Source organism: Manis pentadactyla, chromosome 9 (assembly GCF_030020395.1).
Source record: "Manis pentadactyla isolate mManPen7 chromosome 9, mManPen7.hap1, whole genome shotgun sequence".
Lineage (NCBI taxonomy): Eukaryota > Metazoa > Chordata > Mammalia > Pholidota > Manidae > Manis > Manis pentadactyla.
In genome coordinates this window covers 87,742,430-87,754,933 of record NC_080027.1, presented here as the reverse complement: position 1 = coordinate 87,754,933, position 12,504 = coordinate 87,742,430, and the positions used below count along the sequence as shown (strand labels likewise).

General features: G+C 45.3%; 1 protein-coding gene across 12 annotated transcripts in view; it reads left to right on the top strand.

The window, feature by feature from the left end:
- Nucleotides 1-12,504, top strand: part of CELF1 (CUGBP Elav-like family member 1) — a 130,560-nt gene that overhangs the window by 106,974 nt on the left and 11,082 nt on the right. For 8 of the 12 annotated variants that reach the window (XM_036892006.2, XM_036892007.2, XM_036891999.2 and 5 more), the window contains one exon: nt 3,230-6,172. The exons of 2 other annotated variants lie outside the window; for them this stretch is intronic. The gene's annotated coding sequence lies outside the window, so the exon portion shown is untranslated. Of the gene's footprint in view, nt 1-44; nt 6,173-6,812; nt 7,774-12,504 lie in introns of those variants that run through there. 2 more of the 12 variants (XM_036892001.2, XM_036892003.2) reach the window with 2 other exon arrangements.

The window sequence follows — 12,504 nt, the reverse complement described above, 5'->3', positions numbered from 1 at the left end:
TGTGTGTTGACAGCCCTGGACCCTGATCCCTGCTGCTCTCACAGGCACAGCTTGCGCTGAAGACTCGGCTACTGCCTTCTGTGGGAGTTTCACTTCATACAGAGGACAAATTTGTGCTTTGGTTTCCAGTGTTTTACTTTGGAGTTTAGGTGCCATATCCTGAGTTATTTTCCTTATTTAAAGTTTGCTGTGTTTGTAACCAGTGTGTGTTGAGAAGGACCAACATCAAACCGCCCTTGGGGAGGAGGGGGTATGGAGAAACATTAAAAGAGATCAGAACTTGCCTCAAACTATCCCAAGAGAGAGGACTGAGTGAACAAAAATTGACCCCTAGAATCTCCCTGAGTGTGAGAATGGGTGAAACGGGAACTGATACCCAAGAGCTGTGGGGGCAGAGAGGAGGGCTTGGCTTTTGGGGGAGGGTAAGAGTGACTTGACACCCAGCAGCCCTGGGAGCTGGGGGCCGAAACGCCTCCAGAGCTGACTTCTGGGGAAATACTGAGTTCATGCCACCTGTTTTTCAGATTCTTGTCCAGGATTTCTGGCCCTCTTTCCCAAGAAGGGGCTAACAATTCTCTAGAAATAAAGCACCTGTTAAATTAGCCTGATGTATGCAAAAAGCAAGGAGACATCACCCCTTACCAGCTTTCCCAGTCTTCCATTAGTATTGGATTGGCCCTGCCTGGCTTGTGCTTGTTAGGAAGAAGCATCTGGTAAAAGAGGTCATATTTTAGTTTATTTCAACACCAAATTATTATACTGGGATCCATTTCTAAGAGGTCCCTTTAAAGAAGACCTCTAAGGAAGACACTACACAGTTTCCTTCCTTGTAGCTGACCATAGCAAGGACTGTCACTACCATCCAAAGCCAGCTTTCTCATGAAGGTAGATCCAAGAAGGGCTTAGAATGTATAGCTGAAGGGGGCACCTCTCCTGAGCAGAGCGATCAAAAGCCATCAAGTTGGAGGAGGAGGAGCCTTTTCTTGGTGTACCTGAACCAAAAGGTCCCTCCCTTTAAGCCAGAGTGCTGCATTTGTCAGTGGCCAGCACTTCATACTTGAAAGGATCAAAAAGTCTGTGCTTGCCCTTGCCTCCGTGGTTGAGGTATTCCAGATAAAGTAATCCCACTGAGGCAGGCCCCTCTTCTAACCACTCCAGCCCCATCTGCTCTTCTAAACAGAGGAGACAATGGGACGTTTACAGCCTCCATATGGATTTAGTGTTCATTTACCTCAGTATTACTGTGTTCGTTTTTGTCCTTGTGCTTACAGTTAGCTCCCTGCTGCCTCCCATAGGTCTCACTCCAGCTCTTGCCTGTGACCCACATAGCCTCTGGGTCCTACCTCTGCTCCAAGAAATGCTGTGGGGGTGGAGAGCCAGAAGGACTTGCTGTTGGGAATATACACCTCAGCAGAGAGCTCTGTTAGGATATGATTCTCAGCCAAGGCCAGGGACTGGGTCCCTGCTGTCTTAAACCTCACAAACATCAGTCCTTACCCCTAGCAGCAGGGATGAGATGAGAGGGATTGGTTTGCTGTTAATTGGTTGGGGGCTCTTTCCTTGCCATGCTGTCCATTTGGGTAAGAGACAGGGATTGACCACCTTGCTGTTGTGCAGGTAGTTCGTGGTGTTGGATAATCCCACTGAAGCTGGGTCAGCTGTTCCCTTCTCATAGTGATAACTTGGGTGTGTTGTCCTCTAAGGAACGTGAAACATACTTGAGCTGAACCACGTAAACTTGAATTACGCGCACTGGGAGAAATGTGTCCTGTGTTTCAAGGATAAAACTGTTCCAAAGGCTTCCAGGGTCATGATGGGATTTTTTAAATAAAAGCAAAAAAGAAAAAGAAAAAGAAAAAAATGCTAGGTTGGGGAGGCACTGTTCTGAATCCCAACCGGCTGGAACCAAGAATGTCATTTCTATTTTTATAGAAGTTTTATACAGCTCTGGGGTGGAGAATATTTATTACCTAAACTATATCTCTGGAAAAGGCCAGGATTTTGTAGAATCCAGAATGTGATTGTTGTACACACAGGGTGCTGTGTATGATTGATACTACTGACTTTCTGTGGCCCAGCTAATCTGCCAGGGTGGGGGACGAGTTAATGCTGTGAATTGGCGGAGGAGAGAGCTGTTCTCCCCAGGGTGCTGCCAGTGGTCTGATCCCTAACCTTCTGTCTTCCTCCTTGGCCATCGTGGGGTTTTCCAAAGCCCGAAACTCTGTTTCCACTTTCCCCTTTCCCTCTTCCCCCATTTCACTATTTGTCCTCTGATTTGTCCTGGGCTCTGGAACCTTAAAACACCTTTTCAAACAATGCGGAAGACAAAGGTGCGGTCAGCCTGTCTTTGTTACCAGACCTGGAGGTTTCGTGCCTGCTTGTGGGTTCTCTTTTCTACAAGGAGTGTATGCCACAGCAGGGCTCTCAGCTGCCACATTGGCCAGTTGGTGAGACCAGGCATTTCTCTCTGCTCTCTTCTCCCTGCCTGGAGTGAACACAGCAGCACTGCCCTTGAGCAAAGTACTCTCCTCAGGCCAGAGATGGTTTTGTGACGAAGCTGCTCCCAGACAAGTCTCATAGTATAAAAGGTTCAGCTTGCAGAGTTGGAGACTTGTAGAGAAGTCTTAAGCAGTCCTTTTTTGTGGGGTTTTCATTTATGTAAATGTATTTTCTGTAGTTTTGTTTCTTGGGTTTCATCATGAAATTGATTTGCCTTGAATGCAGCCAGGCACTGTCTCCTGGGTCCCACATGAGTGATCAGGGCCTGCGGTGGAAGCTAAGAGCTTGGATTTCTGGGAACAAAGGGCCATCCCCATAGGATTGAGGAGAAATCCTCACCTTCCCCCTGAAGAATTCTCTCCTCCCAGCCAGCATCTGCTGCTTCTCCTTGATCTTGACCGCGAGGAGTAGGGGGAGTGGCTGAGGCTCTACTCTACCAGAGACCTTCTCGGACAAGTATGGGCGCTTAGGGGGAAATCCAAACCTTAGGTTCCCTTCTGTCTCTGGCAGTTGGATGTTTTCTTGGTGTCCTCCATGTCCTTTTTGACTTTTCCCTGTGTCCATTGTTAGCATCTGCAAAAGTTCCCTGTCATTACCCAGCCCCTGCCCACCCATCTCCTCATTTCAGGGCTGTACACAGTGAGTGTTCCTGTTCTCTCTCTCTTTGTTTGGATGTATTGCTCTGTGTAACTCAGTGGGTCTCCCTCTTTCTGGTTTGTTTTTTTTCTAGATTCCTGCCGTTTGTTCATCGTTGTGCCTAAAGCATGTCGATGTGGCGTCAAGTACATCGTCCAAATCCCTGTCTCTTCAGCTTCTCTGATGCTTGAACTCTCACCTTTGACCTTGTGTTGACCTTTGATGCTGACATGATTTTTATTATGTTTGTTTGTTGTTTGTTTTTTCTTTTTCTTTCCTTTTTTTTTTCTTTCGTGCTGCCAAATTGGTTTTGCTAGAACGACTGCTGAAGGGGAAATATTTAAACTTGCATTTGAATATAAAAAAAATCTATTTTTCTAGAACTTCATAAGATAACCACTTGATTTTGTGATTCCAATTCTTTGTAATTGTCTTCAGAGCAGCCCTACTAGCACATACCGCGTGGTGTTTGTATTTCTGTGAACACACAAGCCAGTCCGTTTCTAGGCTTTGTTTCTCTGTGTGCTTAGTTTTAAAGACAACGTTGAAGTAAACAATGAAATAAAAGATGTCACTAAAACCTTTGAGGCTCCTGAGCACATTTTGCTGATCTAGTTTGTGGGGCTGAAGGACACTGCATGTGTTCTTTTTGTTTTTCTGAGTTCTCAACTGCAGAAAACACCTGAATCCCTTTTCCTTTTTGACAGCAGGCTGCAGTTTGGGCCCTAGCCAGTCCTTTTCTTTTTCATTTGTGGTTCTTCCCTGTAGCAACCCTGCAGGGAGCCTTCAGATTCTTTTGGCCCCTTCCCCTCAGTCCCACTGCACTTGTTCCTACAGTCTCCACAGCAAAATGTGATGTTTTGATTTTTTGTTTTTGTTTCTATATTGCTTTTGTTTTTGTTTTGAATTTTTCCTTTCCTACTAAGATTATGCCCAGAAAAAAAAAGTTTTGCGTGTTTCCTGCTGTTTCCTCACACCTTCGTATATATCACCTTCACCTCTCTTGTTTTCTATAGTTTGTGCAAAAACTGACCGATTTAATAGGGTTTCAAGGAAGCTGTTTTAAATTGTGGGGTTATTTTTTTTCAAGATTGTATTTTATTTTGAAGTGGCAACTTCCTCCTCTCGTGCCCTTAGATCGTTTGCCTGTGCGCTTAGACTGTCACCTCATGTGGCCTCCAGGCCTCAGCAGGTCCTCCAGCGAGGCTGGCTGCTCTGTGCAGAGACAGTTGGGAAGGCCTGGAGAGGCATGAAGAGCAGAGATAGAATCCAGAAGGTGGCTGCAGGTGGGCAAGAGGCCTAGCGCATCAAGGGTAGTGAGCATCCCTCGGCTCAGAGGAAGCAGTCCTCTTAATCATTCAGAGGCCATCTGTGCACTAAGCCGCAATATTACCTGCCAGCGCTTTTCCTAGGTGACAAGCACAATACTACAGTCTTCACACTGTTTACAGCCCTGGGCACCAGCCACCCCACACTGGCTCTTCACTGCACCTCTGCTCCTGCTTAGATAGTGGGTGGCGTTAGGGCTGGGATTTGTTTGTTTGTCTGTTTTTTTAATCGGGTGAAGAGCCAAATAGCTACTGTCCTCGGGTGCCAGACAAGCCAGTTCTTTGGTTCCCTTAGGGCACTCCTTGGTTCTTGTGGCACCATCCAGCCTCAGGGTCTTAGGGACTAGAGTAAGAATGTGAATGGCAGAGGGAGAGGCCAGAGGAGATCAGAGGTGGCAGGATAGATCTGTGGACATAAGAGGTTGCAGAAGGAATTTGTGTAAATCCCACCCAGACCTAAGCTGCTGGTGGGTGGGAGAGCTGGGGAGTAGGATTGTCCAGGGAAGGACAGAGAGGGATAGCTAAGGGACTGGGGGGAGGGGGGTGGGGAAGGTAGAAGCACTGTTGGCATCATCCATGCTGGGGTTGATGAAGGAAGGGATCCCAGCAGAATTTCTGCTCTGGTACCCAGTAGGTTGTGTAGTATTACACTCGAGGCCACTCTTTTAGGAGGAAAGGGTGGCCAAAGGGAGCCAGTGTATGGTAGGCTGCTTCATTTCCTGGAAGGGGTGATTGGATGGAAAGTGGCCAAGAACCCCAGCCTGAGAGAGACTGCCGTGCACCCCACAGTCTGACTGCACAGAGCCGCCTCTATTGGCAGAGGCGCTGAGGCTGTCCTTCCTGTGTGTTCAGAATCCATGTTTGCCAATACAGTTTGCTTTCAATTCCAAAAGGAGCTCTGGGAAAACCTGTGGATAAAACCAAATGCCAAACGTTAGATATTGTTTCCTTTTCCTTTTTCTCTCTCTCTGATGTTTTAATTGTTCTGTGGTGGTTTTAATGGATTTGAGACCCTGGAGCGGCAGCTGCCTTTCTGATTTCCAGCTGCTTTTTGTGAATAATTTAAAAAGAAAAAAAAAAAAGAAACTTTACATTTTGGAGACAAACCTGTGTGAGTTTTTTATTGGTACAAACGTATTTAACACTAGGGGTTTTGTACAGTTTTTTGCCTTTTCTACTAGAAAACAATGTAAAGTGATTTCACAATGTGAAGAGAAAAAAATTGCCACTATGACCAAACGCACAGTCTGTTCTGCAGCAACAATGGGATTCAATCAACTCAAAGTCGTGATTCAGCCGTAGAAATGCTTTCCCTTTACCTTGTTTGAGCTTCACCTTTCTTTCCTCTTTTCATTTGCAAAAGAAAATGTCTTTTTTGTGTGAACTTGTGTTGTACTATGTAGAAAATTATGGATTTTACTTTAATGGTTAAAAAAAAAAAGGCAAGAAGAGCCCTTGTTGCTTTTCTGACCTAATCACAGAGTTTGTGTAGTGGATTAAAAAAGAAAAAAAAATTGTTACAAGTTTGGAGGAGGGAGTATGTGTTTAAAAGGAAATCTTCCTTCTTTTGTGTGTTTTTCCTTTTGTTCCAATGGGAAACCTTAATCTATTTTAATTGCACAGACACACAGACAAAAAGTCATTTTGTATCTGCCAAGTGTGGTACCTTCCTTTGTTTATTTGCTATTAAACTGTTTGAGAAAAACTGATGTTGTCTCCAGAGTTATTGACTGTTGGGGTGGGCAGTGGCTCCTCGGGGCTGGTGGAGTTGGTGGCATTCCTGAAGCAAGGGCAGGTGCCTTTGTAAGGTTTCATCTTGATGTACCTGTTCGTAGGCAGTTGAACCCATCAGAGGCTCCTGAAAGAACAGTGTCTCCCAGAAAACTGCCTTCTCCATCGTCCTGTGTTCCTCTGCAACTTCCCTGCTGATACAGAAGCACCTTCAGACTTTGTCAGCAGCCCTAATTTTTGTGCTTCTGTTTGCAGTAGTGGCTGCCATGCTGCAGAATTGGCCCACACCTGTGAGTGCAATTCCCTTTCCTGGGGTGTGGATGGAGTTCCTGTGGCCACCCCAGTCATGGAACTCTTTCTTGCCAGGCTTTTAATGCTCTGGCCCGAAGTTGTACAACTCCTTTCCCCCTCCTTCTGTCCTCAGAACAGGGTCACAAAAGGGCATTTCTAAAATTTGTTGGGTTTACTATTCCGTAATTCTAGATCACTCTCCCAAGTGAGGCCCTATACCTGGACTTCCTCAGACCTCTGAACTGCAGACTGAGCTACTGGGCCGGGAATCTCAGGCCCCCTGGCCCAGGTTATCAGCTTATCTGCTCTTCATCTGTTCCTTTGCAGCCACTGCCATCCTCACGCCTGGAGGCCAGTCCCTGTGAAGCTGGTGCCTGTCTGGAGGCACATGGCCAGGCCTCCAGCTTCCCACTGGAGCCCCTCTTCATGGGCTGTGTCTGCAGTAGCACTGCCATGTGGGTGTGAGTAAGAGTATGAGCCCATACCTCTTCCTGTGAGGACGAGCTTCCTGAATGGTGCTCCTGCCATGAGGCTCTTTCCTAGATCTGGTACTACCTACATTGTTCTTTACCTAATGTTTATTCCAAGTTTTTTCATGGTGATAGCATATAAAGTTTTCTGTTTTTAGGTGGACAGTTCAGTGGATTCAATACATTCATAATGTTGTACAACCATCACAACCTAATGTTTTAAATTAATGTGAAGTGCACCTTTTTCAATGTCACCTCATTTGACCATTAATATTCATGAAATCACAAGTTTGATATCCTTATTATGTTTTAAAATACACATTAAGGTACATAACCATCAGTATATATAAAATGTCCGTTGGTTCCTCCTCAGAGAGGTCTGCATTGCACACTTTGGGAAATTGAGCCAAGTTGGGGAGTTGGGCTTCCTCCCTGGACTCCTCTCCTGGACCTGTTTATTTTGGTTGGACATGATATTTCCTGCCATCTAGCACAGATTTTCTGTGACTCAAGATCACGGTGGCAAATTTTTTATGTGTTTGCCTCAAGATTCCTGTGTTCCTGAGATGGAACTTGATATAAAAATAGAATGTCAAGTACAATTTGAATATCATCCAGTTTAACATGTTAAAGGCTGTTGTTTCTCTTTAAAATTTACAAAAAGGAATATGCCAGAAATACAGTTTTGAACCTTTAAAAATATTGAGGCAGTGCATCTTTATAATCTCATAGCTGTGGTTTAATTGAACTGCTTGTAATCCTTTTAAAAACCTACATGCAGTCACCTTGTATTTGTGAATAGATTGCTCAGCACCTAATTTTTGTTGAAGTCCTCGTTGCCAGCACACTGCTAAAGCAGCCTCTGCACTACTTCCTTGGTCAGCATACAGCTCCCCTCTCTCCCAGATGCTTTACGTACCGTGCTCACCTGAGCAACTCAGTGTCTGATGAAGGAAAGTCACTGGGAAGGAAATGAAAGACCAGGTTTGTCCCTTCACCTCTGGGAATGTTGAACAACATTGTCCTTCCAAGAGGGATCATGGATGGCTTTTTCTTGAACTTTCTGCCTTTTTCAAGCATTTTATTTCTCTCAGGAGGCCTTTCCAATCCCCACTGTGTGGTGTTTATTTTGCATACAGTGACTTTCTCTACCAGTAAAGGCTCCAACTATGGAGGTGGGGCAGGTGGGAGAGGCTCTTGCTTTTTTTAATTGAAGTCAGAGTCTTGGGGTGGGAAATTGAACACATTTCAAGTGGGAAGGCAGCCCTGCAGCCAAATCCACGGGACTTTGCCCTTACCTCCATCCTTTCCCCCGAGGGGGTCCCACTGACCTGATGCCTCTTTGAGGTTTTGGTGTTTTTAAACCACTTGATAGAGATGTAATTCACACACTGTACAATTCACTCAGTTAAAGTGTACAAGTCATTCATTTTTAGCATTGTGCTACTATCACCACAACCGGATTTTAGAACATTTTCATCACTTCCAAAAGAAACTCCATACTCAGGAGCAATCACTTCTCTTTTTCCACCCCCACCCCACCTTTCTGAGCCGTTGGCAGCACCGGTCTTTCTGCTCTATAGATTGGCCCGTTCTGAGCTGGTCATAGAAACACAGTCATACACTGTGTGCCTTGTATGTGCGGTTTACTTAGCCTACCTCCTGAGGCATGTTCTTTCTTCCCCCTTGACAACTAGTCACAGCACCAGCCCTGAACCATCCGTTCCTGCCATTCCTAGCCTTTCTCAGCTTGTCACCTCACAGTCCAGAGGTGTTTCCTCAGTGCCCTGGCCCTTCTGCTTCTCCCAGCTCTTCCTGTTTACTTATTGCATCATCTGCCTCACCCTGAATCTGGCACTCCTCTAGACCTGCCTGCATTGTACAGCACAATTCCTCACTAGCTACTGTAGCTATTTAACTTACGTTTAAAAAAAGTATTCCTCAGTTTAACTATGAAGCTGCTTCTAACTAGAGGCTACCATTGGGCAGTGGATAGCATTTCCATCATCAGTCAGTTAACAGTGGTCAGGACTGTCTAGATTGTTACGTTGCTTTTAAGAAGACATAGCCACCCTTTATGAATTGTAGTCACTGTACTAGTTTATCCAGCAACTGGCAGCCTAGAAAGGTAGAAGGTGAGGCACAGAGAAGCTGCAGTTCCTCTCTGTCACATGGCTGTAGCAGTCCAGGGCAGCCTGCCTCTAAAGTCCCTGAAGGGCATATTCCTTCAGGATTGTCTGGTAGATCTTGGGTGCCCTGGTTTAAATTCCCCTTCTAGAATATAGCTTCATGAAGGGAGGGATCATGTATGTCTTTAACCTCACTGGAACCCCAAGGGCTGGCAGACACGTACTCAGGAAACAGTGAGTGAGTAAGTAAATATCAAAAGATGACAGTTGCTTTTGTGCCAAGAGTTTCCTGGTATGTTTTTGGGTTTTTTTTTTTTCCCTCAACATACTAGTTTACTGTAGAGATTTCCATTCACTCCAGAAGAAAGGGAATAACTTATTTTCACACCTCATTTATAGTTAGTTAGTTAGCAGCCAGTACTTGAAATCTCCTTAGGCCCTCAGTCGCAGTGAAGCAGAAATGACAGCCAAGTTCCACAGAGCCACTTTACGGGAATCCTGCTAATCCAGCTTCCCTGGTGGCTCACCAAGGCACCTCCTTCCTGGAGCGCTATGCTGCTGGAGAGCCCCTATGGCAGTCAGGGGAAGCCCTGAGGGACCGGAACCTACCTGTGGCCCTTCAGCCCTAAGAGTGCCACTGACCTGGTTATCCCTTAAGTGGAATGTGCCCAGAGCCTGAAGCTTACATGACACAACAGGCTTTTTAAGTCATTTTATTTAGAGTTTGGGTTTTTTAAATGCAAAACATTCATATGCAGGTAAACTTCATTTTACTGCACTTACCTGGTACTGTGTTCTTTACAAACTGAAGGTCTGGGGTAGCCATGCGGTGAGTGAGTCTGTTGTCACCGTCTTTCCAATAGCGTTTGGTCATTTCATGTCTCTGTGTCGCATTTTGACCGTTCTCACAAAATTTCAAAATTCTTCATTATCGTATTTGTTAACAGTGATCTGTGATCAGTGATTATGACTCGCTGAAAGCATAGGTGATTGTTAGCATTTTTTAGCAATAAAGTTTTTTTTAGGTATGTACACTTTGTAGACATGCTGTATTGTACACTTAACAGACTATAGTGTAAATATAACATACACACTGGGAACCAAAAAAATTCATATGATTCGCTTTGTTGCAGTGGTCTGGAACTGAAGCCTCAATATCTCCCAGGTTTACCTGTAGTTAAGGAAAGAGGCCTTAGACTGTGGTGGGAAAGCTTGTTTTTAGGAGTCTCATAATCTGGTTATAATATCAGCTGTGTGACATTGGGCAGGCTTTTTAAGTCATTTTATTTAGAGTTCAGGTTTTTTTAATGCAAAACATTCATATGCAGGTAAACTTCATTTTACTGCACTTACCAGATACTGTGTTCTTTACAAACTGAAGGTCTGGGGTAGCCTTGCGGTGATTCTGAGCCTCACATCGTCAGCCTCATCTGACAAGTGTAAATGAAAACAGCCATGCAGTAGAGTTAGGAAGATGAGAGATTGGCACAGTGCCATTCCCCTTGTTTAAGTCGCTAACAACCCCAAATATGTAAAAGTTAAAAATGAGTGTTTCCCCATCTCATAGCTGATTGATAACTGTTAAACATATGGGGTATGCTTCCAGAATTTTTCTCACTAGATACAAAAATAAACATCTGATTTGTTAATAATGAGCTCATGCCATAACATACAGAATTTTCTTTATGTGTTTTTCAGTCATTACATTGTCATGGGCTATCTTCCATCTGGGTATGTACATTGGCATGTACAACTTTCATTTTTAGAGGCTACATAGCATTTCATGGTTCTCAACCACTGTCCTAGTAGGCACAGGTTATTTCTAGTTTTTCCACTATTACAAGCTGAGCAAATTCAAGGAAGGTTCAGGAAGACCATTAGAGGGGCATTGGTTCAATGTCCTGTTTTCAAAGCAAGTTCTTATTTTATCATCTGATTTGGTTTTCACAGAAACCTTGCCCAGATCCCATTTACAACTAAGAAAGTGAATTTGTAGAGAGGGACAGATTTTCCAAGAATCCTCCCACAATTAGTGGCAGGGGGTCCCAGGACTGTCTCCTCCAGTTATACTTGTGGTACTTCTGGAGCAGGGGCTGCAAATGCCAGGCAGGTGATTGAAGTGTGTGAAAAAGGGCCAAACTAAGATGAGAATGAACTGTTGGCTTCAGTGTCAAAGCAAGAATGGGGTGGGGAAGAGGCAGAGATTGTGGGCGAAAGAGACAGTCTTGGTCTCTCAAGGCCAGACACTGACCACTTTCTGGTTGATGGGCAGAATCACAGGTCTGGGGTTGCTTGAGCATCCCATCGGCAAGAGAAGTAGGAAATGGAGAGTTTTGTATGGAATCTAACAAATGTAGGCAACCAACTTGGAAATCTTCAGTCCTTGCATGCCAAACCGTAACCTGTTTTCTCAGATTAAATTTCCTACTTTTGACTATAAATCAGGGATCTTGATGTGAGGCATGCCGCTGGTAGGTACCTGACACAGCAGGCTCTCGGTAAAAGCCCCTGGGCCTCTGCTGTGCCACCACCCGGTGGAACTTAAGTGGCTCAGAAAAGACCATTTCATTTTGTGACTTGTCCTCCAAAACTTTGGGGGCCTTTTCTCCACCTTCAATGCTGGGCACTGGTGAGCAAGGCTTGACTCTGTCCACCCTCTCCTCAGCTGCTTGGTATGCATTTCCTCTGCCCATGTAGGCCAGACCTGTGGCATATGTCCCCAGTGAGCTGGAGTATCAGGTAAAAGACCACTGTGGTTCCTGACAGCGTGCCTCCAATTCCCCTTAACTTCTCTCCCTTGCCTCTTTCCTGGGACAGTATCATAGTGAAGAGTGGGACTCCTAGAGTTCCATTGCTTGGTATCCAGTCCCTGCTCTGTAGGAAGCAGTGCAGTTTTGTGCAGAGCACCTTGTCTCTCTGCACCTCAGTTTTCTTATCTGTAAAGTGTAGCAGATGCCTAGCTCAGCAAGTGTTAGTGGTTACTGTTCTGTTGATCTCTCACTTTGCCAGGGACTGTGCACATGTTAGTGGTACAAAGACAAGCCACAGCCCTTGCCTAAAGGAGCATGACCTTGACCTCACTGCCTGCAGTAGGCAGCAAAGAGCTGACTCTGGGGCACAGGAAGCCTGCCTTATCGACTTCTCAAGTTTGGGGATCATTTGAGTTCCCAGGTACCCAGAAGGCTGTGGTCCCAGACGCCTTTGGGGCAAAGATCCAGGCTGCCCATCTCCTTCCCTTCCTGACTCAAGGCGAACTTCTGTCTGGACTATTGAGTAAGAGAATCAGCTAGCTCTTCAGCACTTTCGCTTTGGGCCCAGCTTCCTTCTCCGCGGGATGTTAACTTCAGCCTAGAATCTACCTTCCCAGGTAAGAGAAAGATCACAACCAACTCTCCTATGCCAGTGGCTCTCCCTCTCTCC